Source organism: Saccopteryx bilineata, chromosome 2 (genome assembly GCF_036850765.1).
Source record: "Saccopteryx bilineata isolate mSacBil1 chromosome 2, mSacBil1_pri_phased_curated, whole genome shotgun sequence".
Classification (NCBI taxonomy): domain Eukaryota; kingdom Metazoa; phylum Chordata; class Mammalia; order Chiroptera; family Emballonuridae; genus Saccopteryx; species Saccopteryx bilineata.
Window position 1 is genome coordinate 180,312,321 of NC_089491.1, and position 21,904 is coordinate 180,334,224.

At 36.5% G+C, this 21,904-nt stretch overlaps 1 protein-coding gene across 6 annotated transcripts in view; it reads left to right on the plus strand.

The window, feature by feature from the left end:
• SLC16A7 (solute carrier family 16 member 7) overlaps positions 1-21,904 on the plus strand; it is a 221,492-nt gene that overhangs the window by 187,219 nt on the left and 12,369 nt on the right. The gene's annotated exons all lie outside the window — the stretch shown is intronic.

Here is a 21,904-nt window from a genome sequence, read left to right on the forward strand (position 1 = left end):
GGTAATTTAATTATGATGTGTCTTGATGTTGGTTTCTTTGGGTTTCTCCTTAATGGAGTTCTCTGTGCTTCCTGAACATGTGAAATGTTTTCCTGCCTTAATTGAGGGAAGTTTTCTGCTATAATATGTTTGAACAAATCCTCTATCCCTTGTTCTTTCTCTTCTTCTTCAGGAACCCCTATGATGCGGATGTTATTTCTCTTCATGTTGTCACAGAGCTCTCTTAGAGTTTCCTCAGACTTTTTGAGTCTCTTTTCTTTTTTCTGCTCTGCTTCCGTGCCTTTATTTATTGTGTCCTCTAACTCACTGATTCGATTCTCTGCTTCATCCATCCTGCTTTTAATTCCTTCCACTGTATTCTTTATTTCAGATATTGTATTTGTCATTTCTGTCTGATTCTTCTTTATTATTTCAATGTCCTTTTTTATATTTGTTATCTCTTTATTTAGGTTTTCGTAATGGCCATCTATGGTGGTTCTAATATCTTTGAGCATCCTAACAATTGTTATTTTAAACTCTGCATCTGGTAATTTGGTTATATCTGATTCACTTAGATCCTTTTCTGGGGATTTCTCTTGGTTTATTTGTGTTGTATTTCTCTGCCTGTGCATTTTCTCTTCATGGGAGTGGCTGTGATCAGTGCTCAGGTTCACAAGGGTTGGTGGCCTTGGCCTTTGCCCTGCCCCCGTGTGTGACGTTATGCTCGGTCCTGAGGGCACTGACGAGCACCTTTGCTCAGCTGCGGGTCTCCACCTGTTTCTGAGCTTTCGCCCTGCCTTTTCAGGATGATCCCACTCAAGGAACTGCTGCTAGCCTTGGCTCTACCACCAGGCAGGGCTGCGTGCCCAAGCTCAGCTCCGTAAAGTAACTGCGCCTCTTCTGGGCTTTTGGCTCCACCCCCGCGGGAGGAGCCGGCTACCAAGTCAGACCGCAAGCCTGGGTTGCACGGGTGGGGCAGGGATGTGCTCCTCTGCCCTTGCTCTGGGGCTGGTTTCTACTCTTTCTGGGTTTCCCGCCCTTCTCCCAGAGGCTGGATTACAGGCTGCCGGCAGCTGAGCCTGGCCGCTTTTGCACGCCCCCTTCTCCCCAGCCAGGCAAGATTGAGCTCACACCTGAGCCCAGTGGTGGCCAGCCGGCTTCCAACCCTGCCAGTAGAACCGCGCTTTTGTCTCCCGCTGCCGCCCGCTCTCTGGTGCGCCCTCAGCCGTGTGGGTGGGGGCGTTGCAGCTCGGACCCTAAGACTCACTACTGTAGACCCGAAAGCTCCCTCCTTCTATGCGACTCTGCTCTGAATGCTGCGGGGGAGCTTGTTTGGCTGCTCTCCTGCTTCCCTTTGCTGGTATTGCTGTTTCCGGGGGAAATATTCACTTCAGCTTTGGGGAGTGTCTCGTCCCAGGGGTTAGGGTGGCTATCTCCCAAAATGTTTTTCCCTATGCCTCCTAGATTGCACTCTCTTCCTGTTACTGTGGTTCTCTCCCCTCTCCCTCTGTCCCCAGGAGTCCCGGGTGAGTGTTTGTGAGAGAGATGTTCTGCGTGGTCCCTTTAAGAAGGATCCTGGGTCTGAGAAATCAGACTCTCACAAACAGTATCCTGACTTGTTTCCAGCTAAATACTGTCCTTACGCTTCTTCTGGGCTCTGGGGCTGCAGGCTGGGGCTTTGTTCCTGGGGCTCAGGACCCTTTCCCCTCTGCTAAACTCACTTCCCGCCACGCGAGTCTCTCCCTGCTGCCGTTCGCTCCGGGGAGCTGGGCAGCCCTCTCCGCGTTTCAGCTTTTCCTACCAGTCTCTGTGTGGCTTCTTCAGCATTCCTTGGTTGAAGAGTCCTTTTAGTTTAGTCCAAAGTTGGTTTTTCCAGCTGATAGTTCATAAAATTAGTTTGTAATCCACATTGGTTCTGGGAGGTAGATGCTGGTACGTCTGCCTACTCCAGCGCCATCGATTCTTAGGCTTTGAGTTATGAAAAATAAACACATCATTTGTCAGACTACTTGAGGATAACAATATTTTAATAATTTTTTTTTTAATTTTTGAGTCATTGACACTTTTAAGGTTAGCAGCTTTATTATATAATTCGATATAAAAGATATTCTTGGGTCAATCAAATTTATCATGACTTTTTTTGTTTTGTTTTGTTTTGTTTGTATTTTTCTGAAGCTGGAAACGGGAACAGTCAGACAGACTCCCGCATGCGCCCGACGGGGATCCACCCCGCACGCCCACCAGGGGCGATGCTCTGCCCCTCCGGGATGTCGCTCTGCCGGGATTAGAGCCACTCTAGTGCCTGAGGCAGAGGCCAAGAAGCCATCCCCAGTGCCCGGGCCATCTTTGCTCCAATGGAGCCTTGGCTGCGGGAGGAGAAGAGAGAGACAGAGGGGAAGGAGGAGGGGGGTGGAGAAGCAAATGGGCACTTCTCTTATGTGCCCTGGCCAGGAATCGAACTCGGGTCCCCTGCACGCCAGGCGGACGCTCTACCGCTGAGCCAACCTGCCAGGGCTATCATGACTTTTCTAGATGAATTTTTTTCTATTTAAAGAATGACTTCTGTGTATTCTGAAAGTAGATATATATTAATCCATTTTTTGATAATTACTACCTATGAATATAATGACAAGCATGTAACTTGGAACTCTTTTTTTTTTTAAATCATAAAATAAGCAACCATCCCATCATAGTACTTATGGAAAGAAGTATCTGGTACAGTACGTATATGAAAATCTATCATCTATATATCTACCTACCTACCTACACATCCATATTTATAGATACATTTTTCATAGGAGATTATGTTCTTAGAAACATTCAACACTCATTAAAATACAATATACTTTATACTTATGGGCATCTTTCTTAATACATCTGAACCAAACTAGGGAATTATGAAATTATAAATTCTACTTATGTTTCACTATTTCTCTACAAATCATTAGACTAAGAAAAAAATTATCTAGACTTCAAAAAAGAGACAGTGTTTTAAAGAGTAAATAGAAATAGATATCTCTCTAGAGACTTATGAGTTTAAGATAGAAAAGGAAATATTTTTTTAGATAAATTTGGGATTAAAATCAGGGAAACATTTTAATTCAAAAAGCTTTGTTCTGACTGACCAGGCAGTGGCACAGTGGATGGAGTTTCAGACTGGGATGCAGAGGACCCAGGTTTGAGACCCCGAGGTCACTGGCGTGAGTGCTCACCGACTTGAGCACGGGGTCACTAGTTTGAGCATGGGATCATAGACATGACCCCATGGTCTCTGGCTTGAGCCCAAAGGTTACTGGCTTGAGCAAAGGGTCACAGCTGTGAGCTGTGCTCCCCCCCCCCCGTCAAGGCACATATGAGAAAGCAATCAATTTAGCTATTATCAACAAGACGGGTAATAGCAAATGTTGGAGAGGCTGTGGAGAAAAAGGAACCCTCATTAACTGTTGGTGGGACTGTAAAGTAGTACAACCATTATGGAGGAAAGTATGGTGGTTCCTCAAAAATCTGCAAATAGAACTACCTTATGACCCAGCAATCCCTCTACTGGGTATATACCCCAAAACCTCAGAAACATTGATACGTGAAGACACATGTAGCCCCATGTTCATTGCAGCACTGTTCACAGTGGCCAAGACATGGAAACAACCAAAAAGCGCTTCAATAGAAGACTGGATAAAGAAGATGTGGCACATATACACTATGGAATACTACTCAGCCATAAGAAATGATGACATCAGATCATTTACAGCAAAATGGTGGGATCTTGATAACATTATAAGGAGTGAAATAAATAAATCAGAAAAAAACAAGAACTACATGATTCCATACATTGGTGGAACATAAAAATGAGACTAAGAGACATGGACAAGAGTGTGGTGGTTACCAGGGGTGGGGGGAGGGAGGACATGGGAGGGAGGGAGGGAGAGAGTTAGGGGGAGGGGGAGGGGCACAGAGAACTGGATAGAGGGTGGCGGAGGACAATCTGACTTTGGGTGAGGGGTATGCAACATAATTTAATGACAAAATAGCCTAGACATGTTTTCTTTGAATATATGTACCCTGATTTATTAATGTCATCCCATTACCATTAATAAAAATTTATAAAAAAAAAAAAAGAAAGCAATCATTGAAAAATTATAGTGCCACAATGAAGAATTGATACTTCTCATCTCTCTCCCTTCCTGTCTGTCTATCCCTATCTGTTCCTCTCTCTGTCTCTGTCAAAAAGAAAATAAAAAGAATGTTTTGTTCTGCTTCTGAGTGATAGAAAAATGCAATGTTATATATAGGAGTAAATTATGCAAATATTAAAAACTGTCTTCTCAGCAGAATTATATTGTCAGTTCTTATAAACTTTTTGTTTCTTCAATTATACATTACTAATATAAGCATCACATTGACCCTAGCCATCATGTTTTTCTAATGAGTTATTTGTTGATCAGAAATAGATGGCCTATGTTCTCAGTAGTCATAGTGAAAATAAAATTATGTTCTTGTTAGCACCAAGAATATTTTCAATTCTGTGGAGGGTTACATTAGCTTAAAAACCAAAGGTTACAGTCACTTAGAAGTACATAAACAAGATAACTCGACTATTCCAAGTAAAAACAATTCAGTTAGTAGATTTTTATGAAACCAAGTCTAAAACTAAGAGATTCATTTATGTTGCAACCAAAAAATACTGGCATTTCTAGGAATAGTTATAGATTTTTATAGTCCTTGAAATTTCATAACATTTGGAGGCAACTTTTTGAGAAAAATATAAAAGTACATTTTTAGATATTTTCCTAAACTTATGACCTTGTGAGGGATCCAGGCAAGTGCAGGGCTCTGGAGCCAGACTGCTCTAGTGTCACAGTAATCCTGACCGAGGAGATAGTAAAAAGACTTAAAGCAAGATGTGGATTGGTTGATGGCTTTGTTATCATTATTTAAATATTGGGTAACATTGTACACATATTTTTTGTGTTAAACCAATCTATTTTTAACCAGCTAGTTTTTAATTCTGCTAATATTTAATTATTGTTTTATTTTTAGTTTTTTAGAGAGAGAAACAGAAAGGAATAGAGAGGGGGAGGAAAGACATGAGAAGCATCAACTCATAGTTGCTTCACGTTAGTTGTTCACTGATTGCTTCTCACATGTGCCTTTGTACTGCAAGTGTTTAAACTAAGCCAGTGACCCCTATGCTCAAGCTGGTGACCCGATATTTAATTTTATTTGCAAAACATAATCACTTGTAACTTGACAATACTATGTTTAATTGTAGGGATTATTGCAAAATGTACTTGTGTTTGCAGGTAGAATATTTGAAATTTGTCTTGATCTCTATAGCCTTCATTCAGTGCCGCTTAGAGCAAGACCCAGGAACACAGAACTATTCATTGTTAAATGATCAGTAGATAGGATTTAGTTTCTTTTTCTCAATGCCTGATAACAGATTCCCAAGTCTTGAATATTTGGGGGGATACATTTACTACTTAAATTCAACTTAATTGACATAAAATTGCTTACGTTATTATTTGTAATGTAACAAAATCTCAGTTCATTTGTGATTCTCTTACTAGTAATTGATGTGTAAACATGCAGAAGATAGTAATTTACCTCAAACTTTGTTGCATTTGAGTCTATTCAATTTTTTTTCTTCTTTTATCTTTGGCAAACATAAATTATTTTGTTTCTTTTTAACTAATAACAAAAATAATGATAACTAATCTTAGGATACAGTTTTTTTTTACATTGAATTTTATTGGGGTGACACTGGTTAACAATCACACAAGGTATCAGGTGCTCAATTCGAGCACATTGTTATACAACGTATTGTGTGGTCAATGCCCCAGTCTACATCCATTACATTTTATTCCCCTACAACCTCCTCCACCTACTCCCTACCCTGACAATCGCCACAGTGTTGTCTGTGTACATGAGTTGCCTCTTTTTCTTTTGAAGCATAGAATGCTGTCTGAATACCATATCATGAGTACCTACCTTATCAATGAACATTTGCAGTTTGGCATTTCAAGTTAAACAGTTTCTTATGCTGAGCCATATACCCTTTAGAAAATTTCCATTACCTCCAAGAGTAAGTACAACTCTTTTGAAAACCACTTATCTAGAGAAGTTTCCATTTATTGAGTCATACCACTCTTTTTCTGTCTATAATGCCTTCCTTCTTATCCACTGTTAAATTTCTCTGAGGTAATCTTAAATGCTTCTTTCCTGTAACTGTCTTGAGACAGCCATAATAACATTATCAGATTACAGTTTCTCTATGTGTCTGAACCACCCTCAGTTACTAATTCTCACTTTTCTTTTTGAGAACTTTTTGATGTGAGAATCTATCTCTCTTTGAAAGTAATATCCCCATGACGGCTTGAGCACAGATTGTTGACTGGTTGAATACTGGAGATATTCAGAGATATGCCCAAGGTTATAGAACCATAACCAATTTTTTTGCCACCTTACTAAACCACATTGTTATTTATTCACTTATGTCTCAATTTGAAATGAGAAACCATTCATCTACTACATAATTTTTGGTAGAGTATCTCCATGTAACATCTTCCCAGAAGAGTACTAAACATCTAATTTTTAAAAAATTAAATTCATTGGGGTAAATTAGTCAATAACATTAAAGGGGGTCCTAAGGTTACGACAGTGTTGGCATATGATGTTTCGAGTTTATGACACTCACTCCCATAAAAATTTTAAAAAATTGAGACAGCAAACTTAAATGATGTGTGGAAAAACTGTGTCCCCAGGTTGTGTATGACCTCCATGGCTTTGAGAAGTCAGTGGAGGCTAAAACAGAGAAGGTTGCTGCCATGGATAAATAGCTTAATTTGGAGGTGGAGGCTGAGGATGTCACAGAGCTATTGGCATCACATGGAGAAGAGCTGTCTGTTGAGGACCTCAGTAAACTGGAGAAGCAGCTGATTGAAGAGAAAGAAATAGAAACTCCAGAACCCAAGAGATTTACTAGTAAAAGTTTGGCAGAAGGTTTTTCTATGGTAGAGGATGGGTTGGCAAAATTTAGGCTGAGAACCCCAGTGATGACAGATTCGGTAAGATCTACAGAACTGTTATGGATGCCTTGTAATGCTATAGGTAGATTTTGGAAGAGAAGTCATCAACCTTCCAGAATAGCCTGGAACAATTTTCAAGAAGGTAGCGAGGCCAGCAACAGATCCTGTACCCTCTACATCAGCTGTTTCTTGAGAAGAAACACCTGTAGTGCAGGTAGAATTATCTCCAGCATCTCCTGCATGTTCTTTAGGCAATCCCGATTCACCTGACCCAGTATCTCTAGCAGGTTCTCCTGCCTCTCCAGCCCCTCCTCCCAGTAGGTCACTCTCTCCCACCTTGTAATGCCCCTTCCAGTGTACAAGCCAACCACAGAAATAAAGGTAAGAAATTTTTTTACACTCTTTTTTTGGTCATTCTTTTTGTTACTACAGTACAGAGTATATTTATGTTCTTTTCCTTTTCTGAGGCTTAGTTGTGTTTTTATGTTCTAGATTGTGATTTTACAACTGTGTTAGGATAGGTAAGTGACTTAGGCTAGGGTATGTTTTGGTTTACACCAAAATTTGGGTTACTTACTGTCATAGGAACAGAACTGTGTCATAACCCGAAGATCACCTGTATCTAAATTTTAAGTGTACAACTTTAAATACATCTGTATATTCTATTGTGTGCTCACAATCCGAAGTCTAGTTTCCTTTCAGTAGCTTGTATTTGACTCCCTTTTCTTTATCTTCCCTCTACCCCCCTTATTCCTCTGGCAACCACCATTCTGTTGTCTGTCTCTATGTGTTTGTTGGTTTGTTTGTTGCTTTTTGTTTTATATCTCATATAATAGTGAAATCATATGATTCTTGTCTTTCTGTCTGACTTATTTCACTTCGTGTAATATTCTCCAGATCATCTGTGCTGTTGCAAATGGCAACAATTGATCCTCTTTATGGCCAAGTAATATTCTATCATTAAACATCTAAGTTTTGATGAGCAACTAATTAATAGAGCTGATTCTTATTAACTTGAGCAGGAATTAACTTTGTATGTTCTGAAATGCTGATATTTACTTGCATCTTTTTGAAGTTCTGTGCTATTCTAACATCTTTTCCAGTCATGTCATTTTCAAAGATGCTATAAAAATTATAATAAATTTCATGAATAATGACTGTTAACACTACACTATAGCAAAATCAACAAAAAGAAAATCCGATTTAGTGCTTTACCCAATAATGAAGCTATAGGTTGCATGTTTATTCTAAGAAACAATTTTTGATAAGTAAAATACATTTTTAAAAGAATGTAAGCAATTAAACTTAAAAATAACCCCTAGTAGCCCTGGCCACATAGCTCAGTTGGTTGGAGCGTCATCCCGGAGCACGAAAGTTGCCGGTTCGATTCCAGGTCAGGGCACATACAGGAGCAGCTCAATGTTCCTGTCTCTCTCTCTGCCCCTGCCTTTCTTAAATAAATAAATAACTATTTAAAAAAAAATAACCCCTAGTAAATTTACCTTAAAAAATATGTCACAATTAAACTTGAATTAGTTATGTAAAGAATTTGTAATTTAGTGTATTTTAAATTATACCTTTTATTTTTAAGATATATGAAATATTTTATTTGAAAATCTTAGGATAAAAAAAAAACTATAAATATCGAACCAAACTTTAGTCCTTAAATTGCTCTATAATATTTTTAATATAGCCTGACCTGTGGTGGCACAGTGGATAAAGCGTCAACCTGGAAATGCTGAGGTCGCTGGTTCGAAACCCTGGGCTTGCCTGGTCAAGGCACATATGGGAGTTGATACTTCCAGCTCCTCCCCCTTCTCTCTCTCTGTCTCTCTCTCTCTCCTTTCTAAAAATGCATAAATAAAATTTTTTTAAAAATTTTAAAAAACTTTAAAAAAATATTCTTAATATATATGACATAACTTTTACTTGAACAGTTTAAGGGCCAATAACTACCTTTTTAAAAATTAAGTCTTTCTATACAACAGCAACCTTTTGTAACTTTTGTCTATTCTAATAACTCTCTCAATTGAAAGTTTTTTAAATAATAAAACTATTATGTGTTTCCTAAATTCTATTTTTCCAGTAGAAATATATACTTTTTTTAACCACTTCTCATATAACATTGTATCAAATGTTATGTATGAAAGAACTCTCTTCTTTATATAATCCACTTCAATTTATCTAGCCCAGAGTATTTCAATGACAATTTAATGGAATTTAGGATTAGACAAATCTTTGTGGGGTAGGTCTTGCTCATTGCAGAATGTTTAGCATCTCTGATTCCATTCAGCAAATACTAACAGTTCTTCAAATTCCCATGAAAATAGATGTGTTCTTTTATAAGAATAGATTTTACCTCAGTTAAAAAGCTCTGATGGGCAAAGGACTTGAACAGACATTTTTCCAAAGAAGACATACAAATAGCCAACAGGTACATAAAAAGGTGCTCAACATTATTGCTCATCAGGAAATTGCAAATCAAAATCATAATGAAATATTATCTCACATCTCTTACAAGAACTATTATTAAAAAGACGAGAGATAACAACTGCTGGTGAGAATGAGGAGAAAAGAGAATCCTCATACACTGTTGGAGGCAATTTAAATTGTTACAGTGATTATGGAAAACAATATGAAAGTTTTCCAAAAAATTAAAAATAGTACTACCATGTGATCGGCAATCTTACTGCTGGGTATATATCCAAAGGGTATATAAAATCACCATATCAAGGGGATATAGAATCACCACCTCAAAGAGATATCTTTGTTCCCATGTTCATTGTGGTATTATTTACAGTATCCAAGATCTGGAAACATCTAAGTGTCTGTAAATATAAAGAGAGCCCTAAGAAAAAAAAGTCTTATCCTTGCAACAACATAGATAACCTGGAAGATATTATGCTAAGTGAAATAAGCCTAACACAGAAAGACAAATATTGTGTGATATATCACTTACGGTTGTCTCTAAAAAAGTTGAAGTCAGAACCAGAGAACAGAACAGGGGTTACCAGGGGTGGGGAAGTGCGGAGAATATGAGATATTGGTCAAACCATCCATTATAAGATAAATGATTCTGGAGACCTAAGGTTCTGTATGATGACTATACTAGTTAAAAATAGTGTATTCTATACTTGAAATTTGCTAAAGGAGTAACTCTCAAGTGTCACCACCACACATACACATAAAAATAACTGTGAGGTGATTGATATGTTAACTAGCTTGACTGTGGTAATCATTTCACAATGTATACATATATTGAAACATCATGTTGTGCACCTTAAATACAGACAGTTAAAAATATGCTCTGATAATGTAGGTGGGTATTTGTTTGCTTGTTTTTTTGTTTGTTTGTTTGGTATTCACAAGTTTCTTTTTACTTGAAGTCAGCATAAACTTGTTGACCTGAGTGAGACTTGCTGATTCTAATTGGTAAACCACTAAAACACTTTCTGTAATCTCGATTGAGTAAGGATTAGGGATACTCCTCACTCTACAATAGAGATACTTCTTACTTTTCCATATATTTTTCTCCATTAAAATTTTAATTTGCTGGTATTTGAATCTCATGCCTGTTAAGGATCACCAGTGTTACACATTTGCCTGTCCCTTCCCACCTTGGAAAACCCTTCATGACTAGTTTCAATGACCTCAACTATATATTTATTATCAGTCTTCTCCAGAGTTTCCATCTCTCCTCCTGACATCTCCACAGGCCTTCTATTTAGTGATCTTAAGCTTACTAAAAGTAATTTTTTATATTTTTCTATCAAATATAGTATAATTCCCATTTTTTTTGTTTTGGATGAAACTCACATTTCCAGATGTTTATAGTTATTTCTTTATTTTTTATATTATTTCTCACATTCTAAGATTTTTTAAAATAAAAATATGCTGCAAGTACTTTCATTTTTTTCTTAAATATTGTTATAAGCTTGCTTCTGTAAACCAGTATTTGTTGCTTATATTTGTTGCTCTGTGGCCTTCACCCAGGTGCTATTGCTACGAGTAGCATGTGGTACTCTTCAGAATGTGTTTATTCCTCATTGTAAAAGATACGAATAGCATACACTATTTATTATTAAATAGTGGGTTTTATTTATTCACTAACTCATTTATTTTAGATTTTCTTTGTGAACACTAATATAGCTAGATCTGCTTATAGAGGTTCTAGACAATGCCAAAGGATATAAAATGATTTATTATGATTTTTTGATAACACTGTCTACTAGATTAATAGCAATGTTACATGGATTAGAACATATATGTCCCACAATTAAGAATAAATAATGAACCCTGGCCATGTAGCTCAGTTGGTTATAGCATCATCTCCAATACCAAGGTTGCAAACTCAATTTTTGATCAGGGCACATGTGAGATTCAACAAAGAATACATAAATAAGTGGAATGACAATATAATGTTTCTCTAAAAATCAATAAAAAATTTAAAGAATATGTAATGAGACTTCAGAAACCATTTTTAACCTTTCTTAAAATTTTGTGAATTAATGTGTGTACACATGAAAATAGTTTGTTATGAAGATGTTAAATATAAACCAAACACAAAGACATATCTAGATGATGTCACATATTTTGTCTAGACCCCCATGAAGTATAGGAAAACCAATAAACCTTTGTTAACTTGAAGTTATCATTTAATTTATGAGTGCAGGTAATACAATAAATATATGTGCCATTTTTTTTTCAGAAACTTGTAAAACAGCCTATTAAGGAAAAACTTAATTCTTTTAAGTAAAATTGAAAAACAGCTTTTCAGTTAGACATGTGATTAAACCAAACTTTTTTGTTGAAATTACTCTTGGTATTTCCAAATCTATTATTCATTATACCACAATATTTCAGAAAAAAATAATTTATTTTACTGCAGGTTTATCTGTGGGGATACTTTCAACTTAAAAATTCAACAGGCTTATATACTAAGCAAACACACTATCTCATTTAATAAAAATTTTAAATATTAGGTGACTATAGAATGGCATTATTAGGGTTCCGAGTCTGCTTCACCCTCATGCTCTTGGGACTGATAGCTTCTATGTTTCAACTTTTCTTTAGGTCAGCTCTCTCTCTCTCTCTCTCTCTCTTTCTCTCTCTCTTTCTCTCTCTCTCTCTTTAATTTATTATTTTAGAGAGAGGAAGGAGAGAGAGAGGAACATTGATTCAATGTTCCATTTATCCATATACCCATTGGTTAACTCTTGTAAGGGCTGTGACCAAGGATCAAACCCACACCTTGGCGTGTCAGGAAGATACTTTAACCAACTGAGCTACCCAGCCAGGGCCAGGATAGCTCTCTTTATATTCATATGATGATTGTTGTGGTTCAAGACAACATATGTGTACAACAATTAGTGATTTCTCTATATCTCTTTTAAAGAAGAACCTTCCCCAGAAATGCTAGTAGATTTCCATTCATATCTAATTGGCCAGAATTGTTGTTTTTTTAATACTTTATTTTTCATTTGAGAGAGAGAAGCAGGGGAGGAGCGGAAAGCATCAACTCCCATATGCACCTTTACCTGGCAAGTCCAGGGTTTCGAACCAGCTACCTTACCATTTCAGGTTGATACTTTATCTACTGCGCCATCATGGGTCAGGCCTCATTGGTCAGAATGGTAACATAAGCCCAGACCTAAATCATTCAATGGAGAGAGGAATATGATTTCCATGATTGGCTTTTTTAGTAAAACAAGATTTCTTACCACCTCAATATAGCGTTTCATTCTCTGAACATATGGCTGTATGGGAAAAAGTTGACTCCTACAAAGAATCCATGTCCTCCCAAAAGAGGAAGCAGGAGAAAATGGATGCATAGTTGATAACCAAGAGTATTAGCCAAGGGAAGACTCCTTTATATATTAGTTATTGTTTAGTCCTTGAAAAAAGTAGAGAATAATTGTTATTACTCTGTAGTACTTTATAACATACTAGAACTCACGTAAAAAGTATACAAAGATAAATACTAGAAGTAAATTTACTTGGTTCTATGTCCCTTGGATTTATCACACACACATACACAAATATATCTTTCTCTACCCGATATGTATACTCTATATGCTCTAGTCAGTAATAGCAGGGATGATGGGATAGAATAACCTCATAACTTTAGTTGAGAATTCTGTTTGCTTAAAACATTTATACTCATAAACCAATGTACTTATAAAAAGGAGTTAAGATAAATGGAAATCATATACACATCTCTAAAATGACCTTTATCTTAGCATATGTGCTGAATTTTTTATATTATGATTTAGATAAGAGAATAGAACTTAGTGGATTAAATATCCTTTTAAACCCTTTTCTATGAGATATACTGATATCATGTTAATTAGGCAATTATAACATCATATGACAATCCTAAATCAACTTAGAAAACAATTTAATTAAATTTAAGATAATCATTTTTTACTGTATCAAATAAATTCTCTCTCCTATGCAGAGGCAGATTTAATGGCAGGAGCACCAGGCATGCACCCTGGGCCCCGGCTTCTGAAGGGTCCCGCAAAACCCCAACTTTACACTTTTTTCTAATGTAAGGGGCCCAATATTTTCTTCTGCCCCCAAGTCCTCAACCTACCTTAATCCGCCTCTATTCCTATGCCTAAGTAAATTATAAGTGTGAACAAAATTGCACCTCTGCCCTCAAGAGTTTAAACTTTAGTGATTAATGCAAATATGCAAATAAATATACCACAAAGTAAAATGATTATTACTATCTTAAGAGAGATAGGAACAAAGTAGTTTAGCTGCTAAAAGCTTAGGGCAGGGGTCGGGAACCTTTTTGGCTGAGAGAACCATGAACGCCACATATTTTAAAATGTAATTCTGTGAGAGCCAAACAATGACCCATGTACGTTACACATTATCCAATAAAAATTTGGTGTTGTCTCGAAGGACAGCTGTGATTGGCTCCAGCCACCCGCAATCATGAACATGAGCGGTAGGAAATGGATTGTAATAGATGAGAATGTTTTATATTTTTAACGTTATTATTTTTTTTATTAAAGATTTGTCTGCGAGCCAGATGCAGCCATCAAAAGAGCCACATCTGGCTCACGAGCCATAGGTTCCTGACCCCTGGCTTAGGGGATTACATTAGGCAGAAGGGTTCATGACTGCATTATGGCCATGTTATTTAAAACTAATTTTGATGACTAGATGGAAAGAATATACCATCCTTTGGAAACAGTCATATTGTTTATTAGCTGTCTAAGACAGATCTAAATCTTCAATTTACAAATTGAATTTTTTTTTACTGGTTAATGGAAATATATGTATATATTTTTAAGATACATTTGGAATTTTATATCCATATTTCAAAAACCCTATTGAGAGTAAACTACTCCAACATTTAAATAACAAATTGGAAAATGTCAGAATCACTTTAAATGTTCTGTAGTTAGATCATGCTGAGATAATTATTTGAAATAAGTAACCCTTTGAACTTTGGAGGAAAAGAGGGTATTTAGTTAATGTTAACTACTTCTTAGTGTGAAATGGTTTTAACAGATTTTTAAAAATTTTTAATAAAAATTGATTTTTTATTATTATGTTAGTTGGGTTGTTCTAGATAGTAAGTAGGGAAAAATTCAGTATCCACTGGTAAACTAATAAGGAAATTTTATGATATTATATATATACAATATCTATATTATGGCTTGGTTGATTTATTGGCTGTTTGCTCTAATCAAGGGCTCTAGCATCTGCCTGATCTTCAAGCACCCTTCATGGTCCACAGATAACTATAGTGCCTCCAATGCATCACGTCATGAGAACATATGAGGACATTTTATTGCTTTATAAGACTGAGGAAATACTTTGTTAGCAGTCCCCAGAGAGTGCTTAACTATATAAATGAGCACAAAATGCATATGTTTAAACCAATATTTGATAATGGAAATGGTCTTATCATGATTTGCTTGTAATATTTATGATTCACAGCCCCATCCCCAGTGTTAGGCCTGGGCTCTCACAGAAAAGGTTAAGTATAACACAAAATCAGGATTTAGTTAAGAAGAAAGAAGAGGGCATGGCTTTGGGTAGGCAATCTATAGTCTTATTTTTTATCTTCTTAAACATTATTGCAAAGAGCAGGGAATGTCAAATATAAGTTTTGTGTAATGTAGTATTAAATGTCAATTTTTTTTTTTTTCATTTTTTTTTTTCTGAAGCTGGAAACAGGGAGAGACAGTCAGACAGACTCCCTCATGCGCCCGACCGGGATCCACCCGGCACGCCCACCAGGGGCGACGCTCTGCCCACCAGGGGGCGATGCTCTGCCCATCCTGGGCGTCGCCATGTTGCGACCAGAGCCACTCTAGCGCCTGGGGCAGAGGCCACAGAGCCATCCCCAGCGCCCGGGCCATCTTTGCTCCAATGGAGCCTTGGCTGCGGGAGGGGAAGAGAGAGACAGAGAGGGAAAGCGCGGCGGAGGGGTGGAGAAGCAAATGGGCGCTTCTGCTGTGTGCCCTGGCCGGGAATCGAACCCGGGTCCTCCGCACGCTAGGCCGACGCTCTACCGCTGAGCCAACCGGCCAGGGCCTTCAATTTTTATTTTAAAGAATAAGCATTATGCAAGTAAAGGATATTTAATCATTCCTCTCAGAAAAAAAAAAAAAATGTTCACCTAGGCAGTTATAGCAGGAGTGCTTGAGCACTCCTCAAAAGTGATTACTTTGCACCTCAGTTTTCTTATAAAATGGGAATGAAAAATAAAGTGGGAATGAAGAAATAATGACAACTTTGTAGGGGTTATAGGATTAAATGTGCTTTATAATATGAAGAACTTAGAAGTTTCAAATCCTTAAGAAATTTTATTATCATCTATTCATTGTACCAGCCTTAAACAAGTGAAAATGTCTTTTCTGGTTGAAAATAATGTAACCTTAAACACCAAGGAAGTGTTTGGCATTTCTGATTTCTGTCCTTGAGCTTAGAGAATGATCACTTTCAAACCCTTTGATTTGTATTAAAAGATTTGGATAAGATGTCTATTGGTCCACTTCCCCCACTCCAATACAAGTAGCATGATTATCCCTTTTAAACAGCTGTGATGATGCCTAGTTGGAACAATCTGTGGTTGAATGAATATAGAGATAGAAAGAGTTCATATACAAAGAGAAAAAGACAAACAAACATAACTATCTTCTCAATGAAATAAAATTCAAAAACGTGTCTTGCATACAGGCCAATAGCAGAAGGCATTGAAATATGCAAAGAATGAAAAATATTTAATATAGAAAGTGTTAAAAATGAATTATAAATTTATTAGGAGGTATTTTAAAGTAGCATTTAGTACCCTATTAAAGTTTGAGAGCTTCATCTGTTGAAATGGTGAACAGTCTTTCTGAGGAGTCGATATATCTGCAGAGGCTTGAGTATGAGAAATTAAAAAAATCCATTTAAGTATAAAGGGAGGAACATTCCCAATAGAGGAAACAGCAGATGCAAAGATGAGTTTGTGGACCATGTTATCTTCTGTCCTTATTATGCACCAAGTATAACTGCCATGTTAATCAGTCCCTACAACTACTTAAAACACTCACTCAAAACCTTCATGCACTTAAAATACTGATTAAATTTTTGAGCAAATACACTCTGAGTGTCTTCAGCTGACATAGATTCATCTCTTGTGGAGCTGAATGAACTCTAGTAAGTTAAACTGAGGCACTTATTTTAGGACACATGCTAACTGATGATTTACCTGGGTAGCATTTATGTCTTCATCCATTCAAAAAGCAAATGCAATAGCTGCTTTCCAATTATCAGGGACTCTCTGCTCATGTTTTTTTTTACCTAATTTAAATGAAAAGTAATCACATGGAGAGAGAAACCAGGTAGATTTTTCAACCTGAACTTCAGCACAGAAATAAACTTCAGGCAAACAAGTAGTTAATGAAGAGGAGCCCACCCTCTGCCCAACTTAAAAGTAACAGTTTTTTAATTCAAAAAATCTCTTTGAAAAATATTTAAAATTTAAAGTCTCTGTTAGTAAGAAAATACTATGGTTGTAAACACAGATAAATTTCTGAAATTGCAAACGATTCTCTCCCAGTCCTGCACTAGTGCTTTTTATCATTTGATATGACAGGATACTACCATATACAAATTGGAAATAAAGCAAATGAAAAATAAATTACAGCACTTTATCATTTCTTCTGTTAGTATTTATGCTGTGCATAAAAACTTTATATAGTTCAAGTTGATAGTCAATTTCAATTCATAGTTTTAGGTGATCAAATATATTTTATGAAATGTTCATTATATAATATACTCTTCAAATTTCTTACAACATTTATTTTATACTCATGCAATATACAAAAGAAATAAAAACAAGCACTATGAATCTATGTCTACAGAACAATATATAAAACATTAGACTAGTATACATACATATATAGATATACATATGTCATAACTTTTAAAATTATTAACAAAAACTCATCTCTTTGTAAGTACTACATGCAAACTCAGAATTTACAATAGGATAGATATAGAATAGTAGTTACATTCACCGTCCTTAAGATCAAACCCAGGCTTTCTAGATTCACAGAACTCAACCATGTCTTCCATGGTTATGATTTATTACAGGGAAAGAATGCAAAATAAAATCAGGAAAGAAAATGCACATGGGGTGAAGCACAGAGGAATTCAGCTGCAAACTTCCAAGAGTCTTCTCCCAATGGAATCACAAAGGATGGGCTTAATTCCTTCAGCAACTAGTTTTGACATGTGTGATGTGTGGTCCAACAAGGAAGCTCATGAGAGGCTCAGTGCTTAAGGTTTCTGTTGGGTTCCTGGTCACAAAGGCATTCTCTGTTTAGTATATACCAAAGTTCTAGACTTCCAGAAGAAAAGCACACATTCAGCATAAACCACACTGTTTGTAAAACAAACTGTGATTCAGTTAGGGAATGATGGGAATACTTCTGAAATCCAAGTCCCCAGATGCCGGCCAAAAGCCAATCTTGCAATCAAGTATTTCTAAGGATGGTGACATAGCCCTGCTATTGTTGACTGTTTTCTGTGCAATAGTTAAGAGCATGGTTTTATAATCAGATGACTCTGACCTGATAGCCACATTCAACCACTTATACTGATATGATCTTGAACAACTTATCTAAACATTTTGCACACTTCAGTTTTATCAGCTCTTGCATAACTTTAGTTAAGCAATTATTTCATCAGATTTCCATGAAAATCATATACAATAATTCACACACAATTCTTAGCACACTGATTGCAAAGAGTAATAAATCAGTAAATGGTGATGAATAATAATAGTATATATGGCAGTCACCTTTACAGAGTTTAGAATAGAATATATGAGCAAGATTTAAACAAATGAAATAAGTATGTGTTACTGTAAGTGCAACAGGAGTTCTAAGAATGGGCAAACTCTGTAATTTATAAGAACCCACAAAAGCTTCCTTGACAGAATAAATATACTTTCACTAAGTGTTATGCAACCACAACCACAAAAGACAGAAGAAACTGTTAAGAGTAGCTTTCAGAAGACAAAGAAGTAACAAATAAAGAGTTTCTGCTAACGTCTGCTTTCCTTCCAGAAGTCTGGGATCTCGGTATATGCCAGCCAGACAGAGAATGAATGCCTGTGTGACCAGGAACCCAACAGAAAACTTAAGCATGGAGTCTCTAACGAGTTTCCTTGTTAGACAACACTTCATACATGTCAAAACCAGCTGCTGAAAAAAATTAAGCTCAGTCTTTGTTATTTCATTGGGAGAAAAAATATGCTCTCTGAAGAAACCTCTCCTAAACAACTTCAATGTTAGCATGAACGTGACCATTACACTTGACACCAAAAATTCTTAGAATGGAAAGCAGTCTCAGAAGAAATTAGTGGATAGTCTGATTTAGATACATTATGATACTTTTTTGAATTTTTTGGAAATAAAACATTATTTGTGTATGCCATTTTTTATAACTGCTTGAGAAAATAGAACAAAGAATTTTGATGAAAAATAATTGCTATACTTAGATATGGATTCAGTTATACCTATTAGCAGGTACAGAATTCTCTTTTTTGACATAATTAATGTTTAAACATCATGATTACTTGGAAAACACATGTTGAATACAAACTTCTGGAATGACTGAATTAATAAATAAATGAATGAATGAGCTCAGAGTATAGTTAGGCATATGATTCATCAGAAAGGGGCACCTGGGAAGCTAGCTCATGTTTAATAAAAATCTCATGTGATGAGAATATATACATATATATAACTTTATCTCTCTTGTTAATAACAATAAACTAACTTGTTTGTAGAATGGAGAAAGGTAGTGGATGGTGTTGTTTTATATCTGATCATAGATGCCTCCCTAAGCTAATATAAGCATTTAGAAATTCTTTACAAAATGGGTACATTTTATGTTCTATATAATAATTTAAATTTTGACCCACAACTGTTGCAAAGTAGACATTTAATGACATTTATAAGTATTTAATATTAAACAGCAAGGAGTCTTATTTCTAAGTAGTCATTTATAAAGTATACCTTTTTTTTTTTTGTATTTTTCTGAAGCTGGAAATGGGGAGACAGTTAGACAGACTCCCGCATGTGCCCGACCAGGATCCACCCGGCACGCCCACCAGGGACGACACTCTGCCCACCAGGGGGCGATGCTCTGCCCCTCCGGGGCGTCGCTCTATTGCGACCAGAGCCACTCTAGCACCTGGGGCAGAAGTCAAGGAGCCATCCCCAGTGCCCGGGCCATCTTTGCTCCAGTGGAGCTTTGGCTGCGGGAGGGGAAGGGAGAGACAGAGAGGAAGGGGGGGGTGGCGTGGAGAAGCAAATGGGTGCTTCTCCTATGTGCCCTGGCCGGGAATCGAACCCGGGTCCCCCACACGCCAGGCCGACGCTCTACCGCTGAGCCAACCGGCCAGGGCAAAGTATACCTTTTTTTGCTAAAAAAAAGATTTTAGATGAATTATGTAAATATATAAATATAGCTCATAGAGGATATTATTTAACTAAAAAGCATATAACTTAAAATTATTTGTAAAAATTATAACTCTTCTTTTAATGTAGAAATTATCTAAGCCACTTAAAAAAATGCCAAGACCTCTAAATATTTCCTTCAGTGGCTACCCTTAGTTAATCACAGTAATGGAAAAAAGCCTGGTTATCCCAATACATAGATATCCTTATTTCATATATATTGCAAATTTAGCTGCAACTCATAGTCTATATTCCAATTTAAATTTACATATTTTGGACAAACACATTTATAAAATCTAATAGTCGGTTAACTCATTTGTTAATAATCTGGGCATATCATAGAAAGAGGTATATATAATATCAGTGATACTGAGAAGAGATCATTTTAATTAATCCAGCGTATTAGTAAATGCCTTTGAATTTATTCTGATAGTATCATTTTTACCACAGCATCCATCACAGTTTTTAAAATAACTTCTTGATTATTTTTTCTCTGGACTAACAATACACTGAGGATTATAGGTGTGCTTTTATTATTTATCTTTGTCCTATGTCAACAGGGTTTATACTGGGAGCTCAAGAAATAAAGCATTAGGCCTGACCTGTGGTGGCGCAGTGAATAAAATGTCGACCTGGAAATGCTGAGGTCGCCGGTTTGAAACCCTGGGCTTGCCTGGTCAAGGCACATATGGGAGTTGATGCTTCCAGCTCCTCCCCCCTTCTCTCTCTCTCTGTCTCTCTTTCCCTCTCTCTGTCCTCTCTAAAAATGAATAAATAAATAAAAAATTAAAAAAAAGAAATAAAGCATTAAACTGATTTGAATTAACCTGAATTAAATTGAGTTAGTTAAGTAATTTTAAAAAAAGCTGTGTTCCTAATTTCAAGTGAAATACAAGTTTGAAGTTAAAAAGATAATGTCAGGCCTGACCTGTGGTGGCACAGTGGAAAAAGTGTCGACCTGGAAATGCTGAGGTCACCGGTTCGAAACCCTGGGCTTGCCTGGTCAAGGCACATATGGGAGTTGATGCTTCCTGCTCCTACCCCCTTCTCTCTCTCTCCTCTCTCTCTCTCTCTCTCTCTCTCTCTCTCTCTCTCTCTCCTTTCTAAAAAATGAATAAAAATTTTTAAAAAAAGCAGGAAGAGTTCTCTGGACTCTCCTTTAAAAAAAAAAAGATAATGTCAAATCAAATCATTTACACATTGACAGGTCTTATAAAATAGTATGCAATATCATTGACTTGAAACCTCAATTGTTATGTTGTAACATTACAGTATTTCCCCATGAATAAGATGCACCCTTTTATGAAAAATTTGGGGTCTAAAAACCGGATGCGTCTTACACAGTGGTTGTAGATTTTTTTTACTTGCATTTCCACTTTTTCATGAGGATGAGGAGTTGTATGAATTTTATGATGAATAAACTTGAGTTCAATAACTTTATGCAATACATTTTTTTTTCAAATTTCAGGCCCTAAAATTAAGGTGTGTCTTATACATGGGGAAATATGGTATTATAAAAAGCACCATTAAAGAAAAAAATGCTGTGCATTAAATGAGATGCACCACTTTATTAATATGTACAACTTTAATTTATAATTACCAAAAGAGCTTCTTACACATATTTAAACATATTATTTTAATCACTCCTGTTTTATGCACACACACAAATATACACATATATCCAGAAAACGTACATTAAATAAGCAAAGACATTTCAAAATCTTCTTTCCAGTCACTATCTGGCTCTTCTAAATTAAATTAGTTTTGAATCCAAGTCCTCAATGTTCATGTTTCACATAGTGAGTTCTAATTAAAAGATTGAACTATAGCCTGACCAGGAGGTGGCACAGTGAATGGAGCGTTGGACTGGGACACAGAGGACCCAAGTTTGAAATCCCAAGGTTGCTGAGCGCGGGC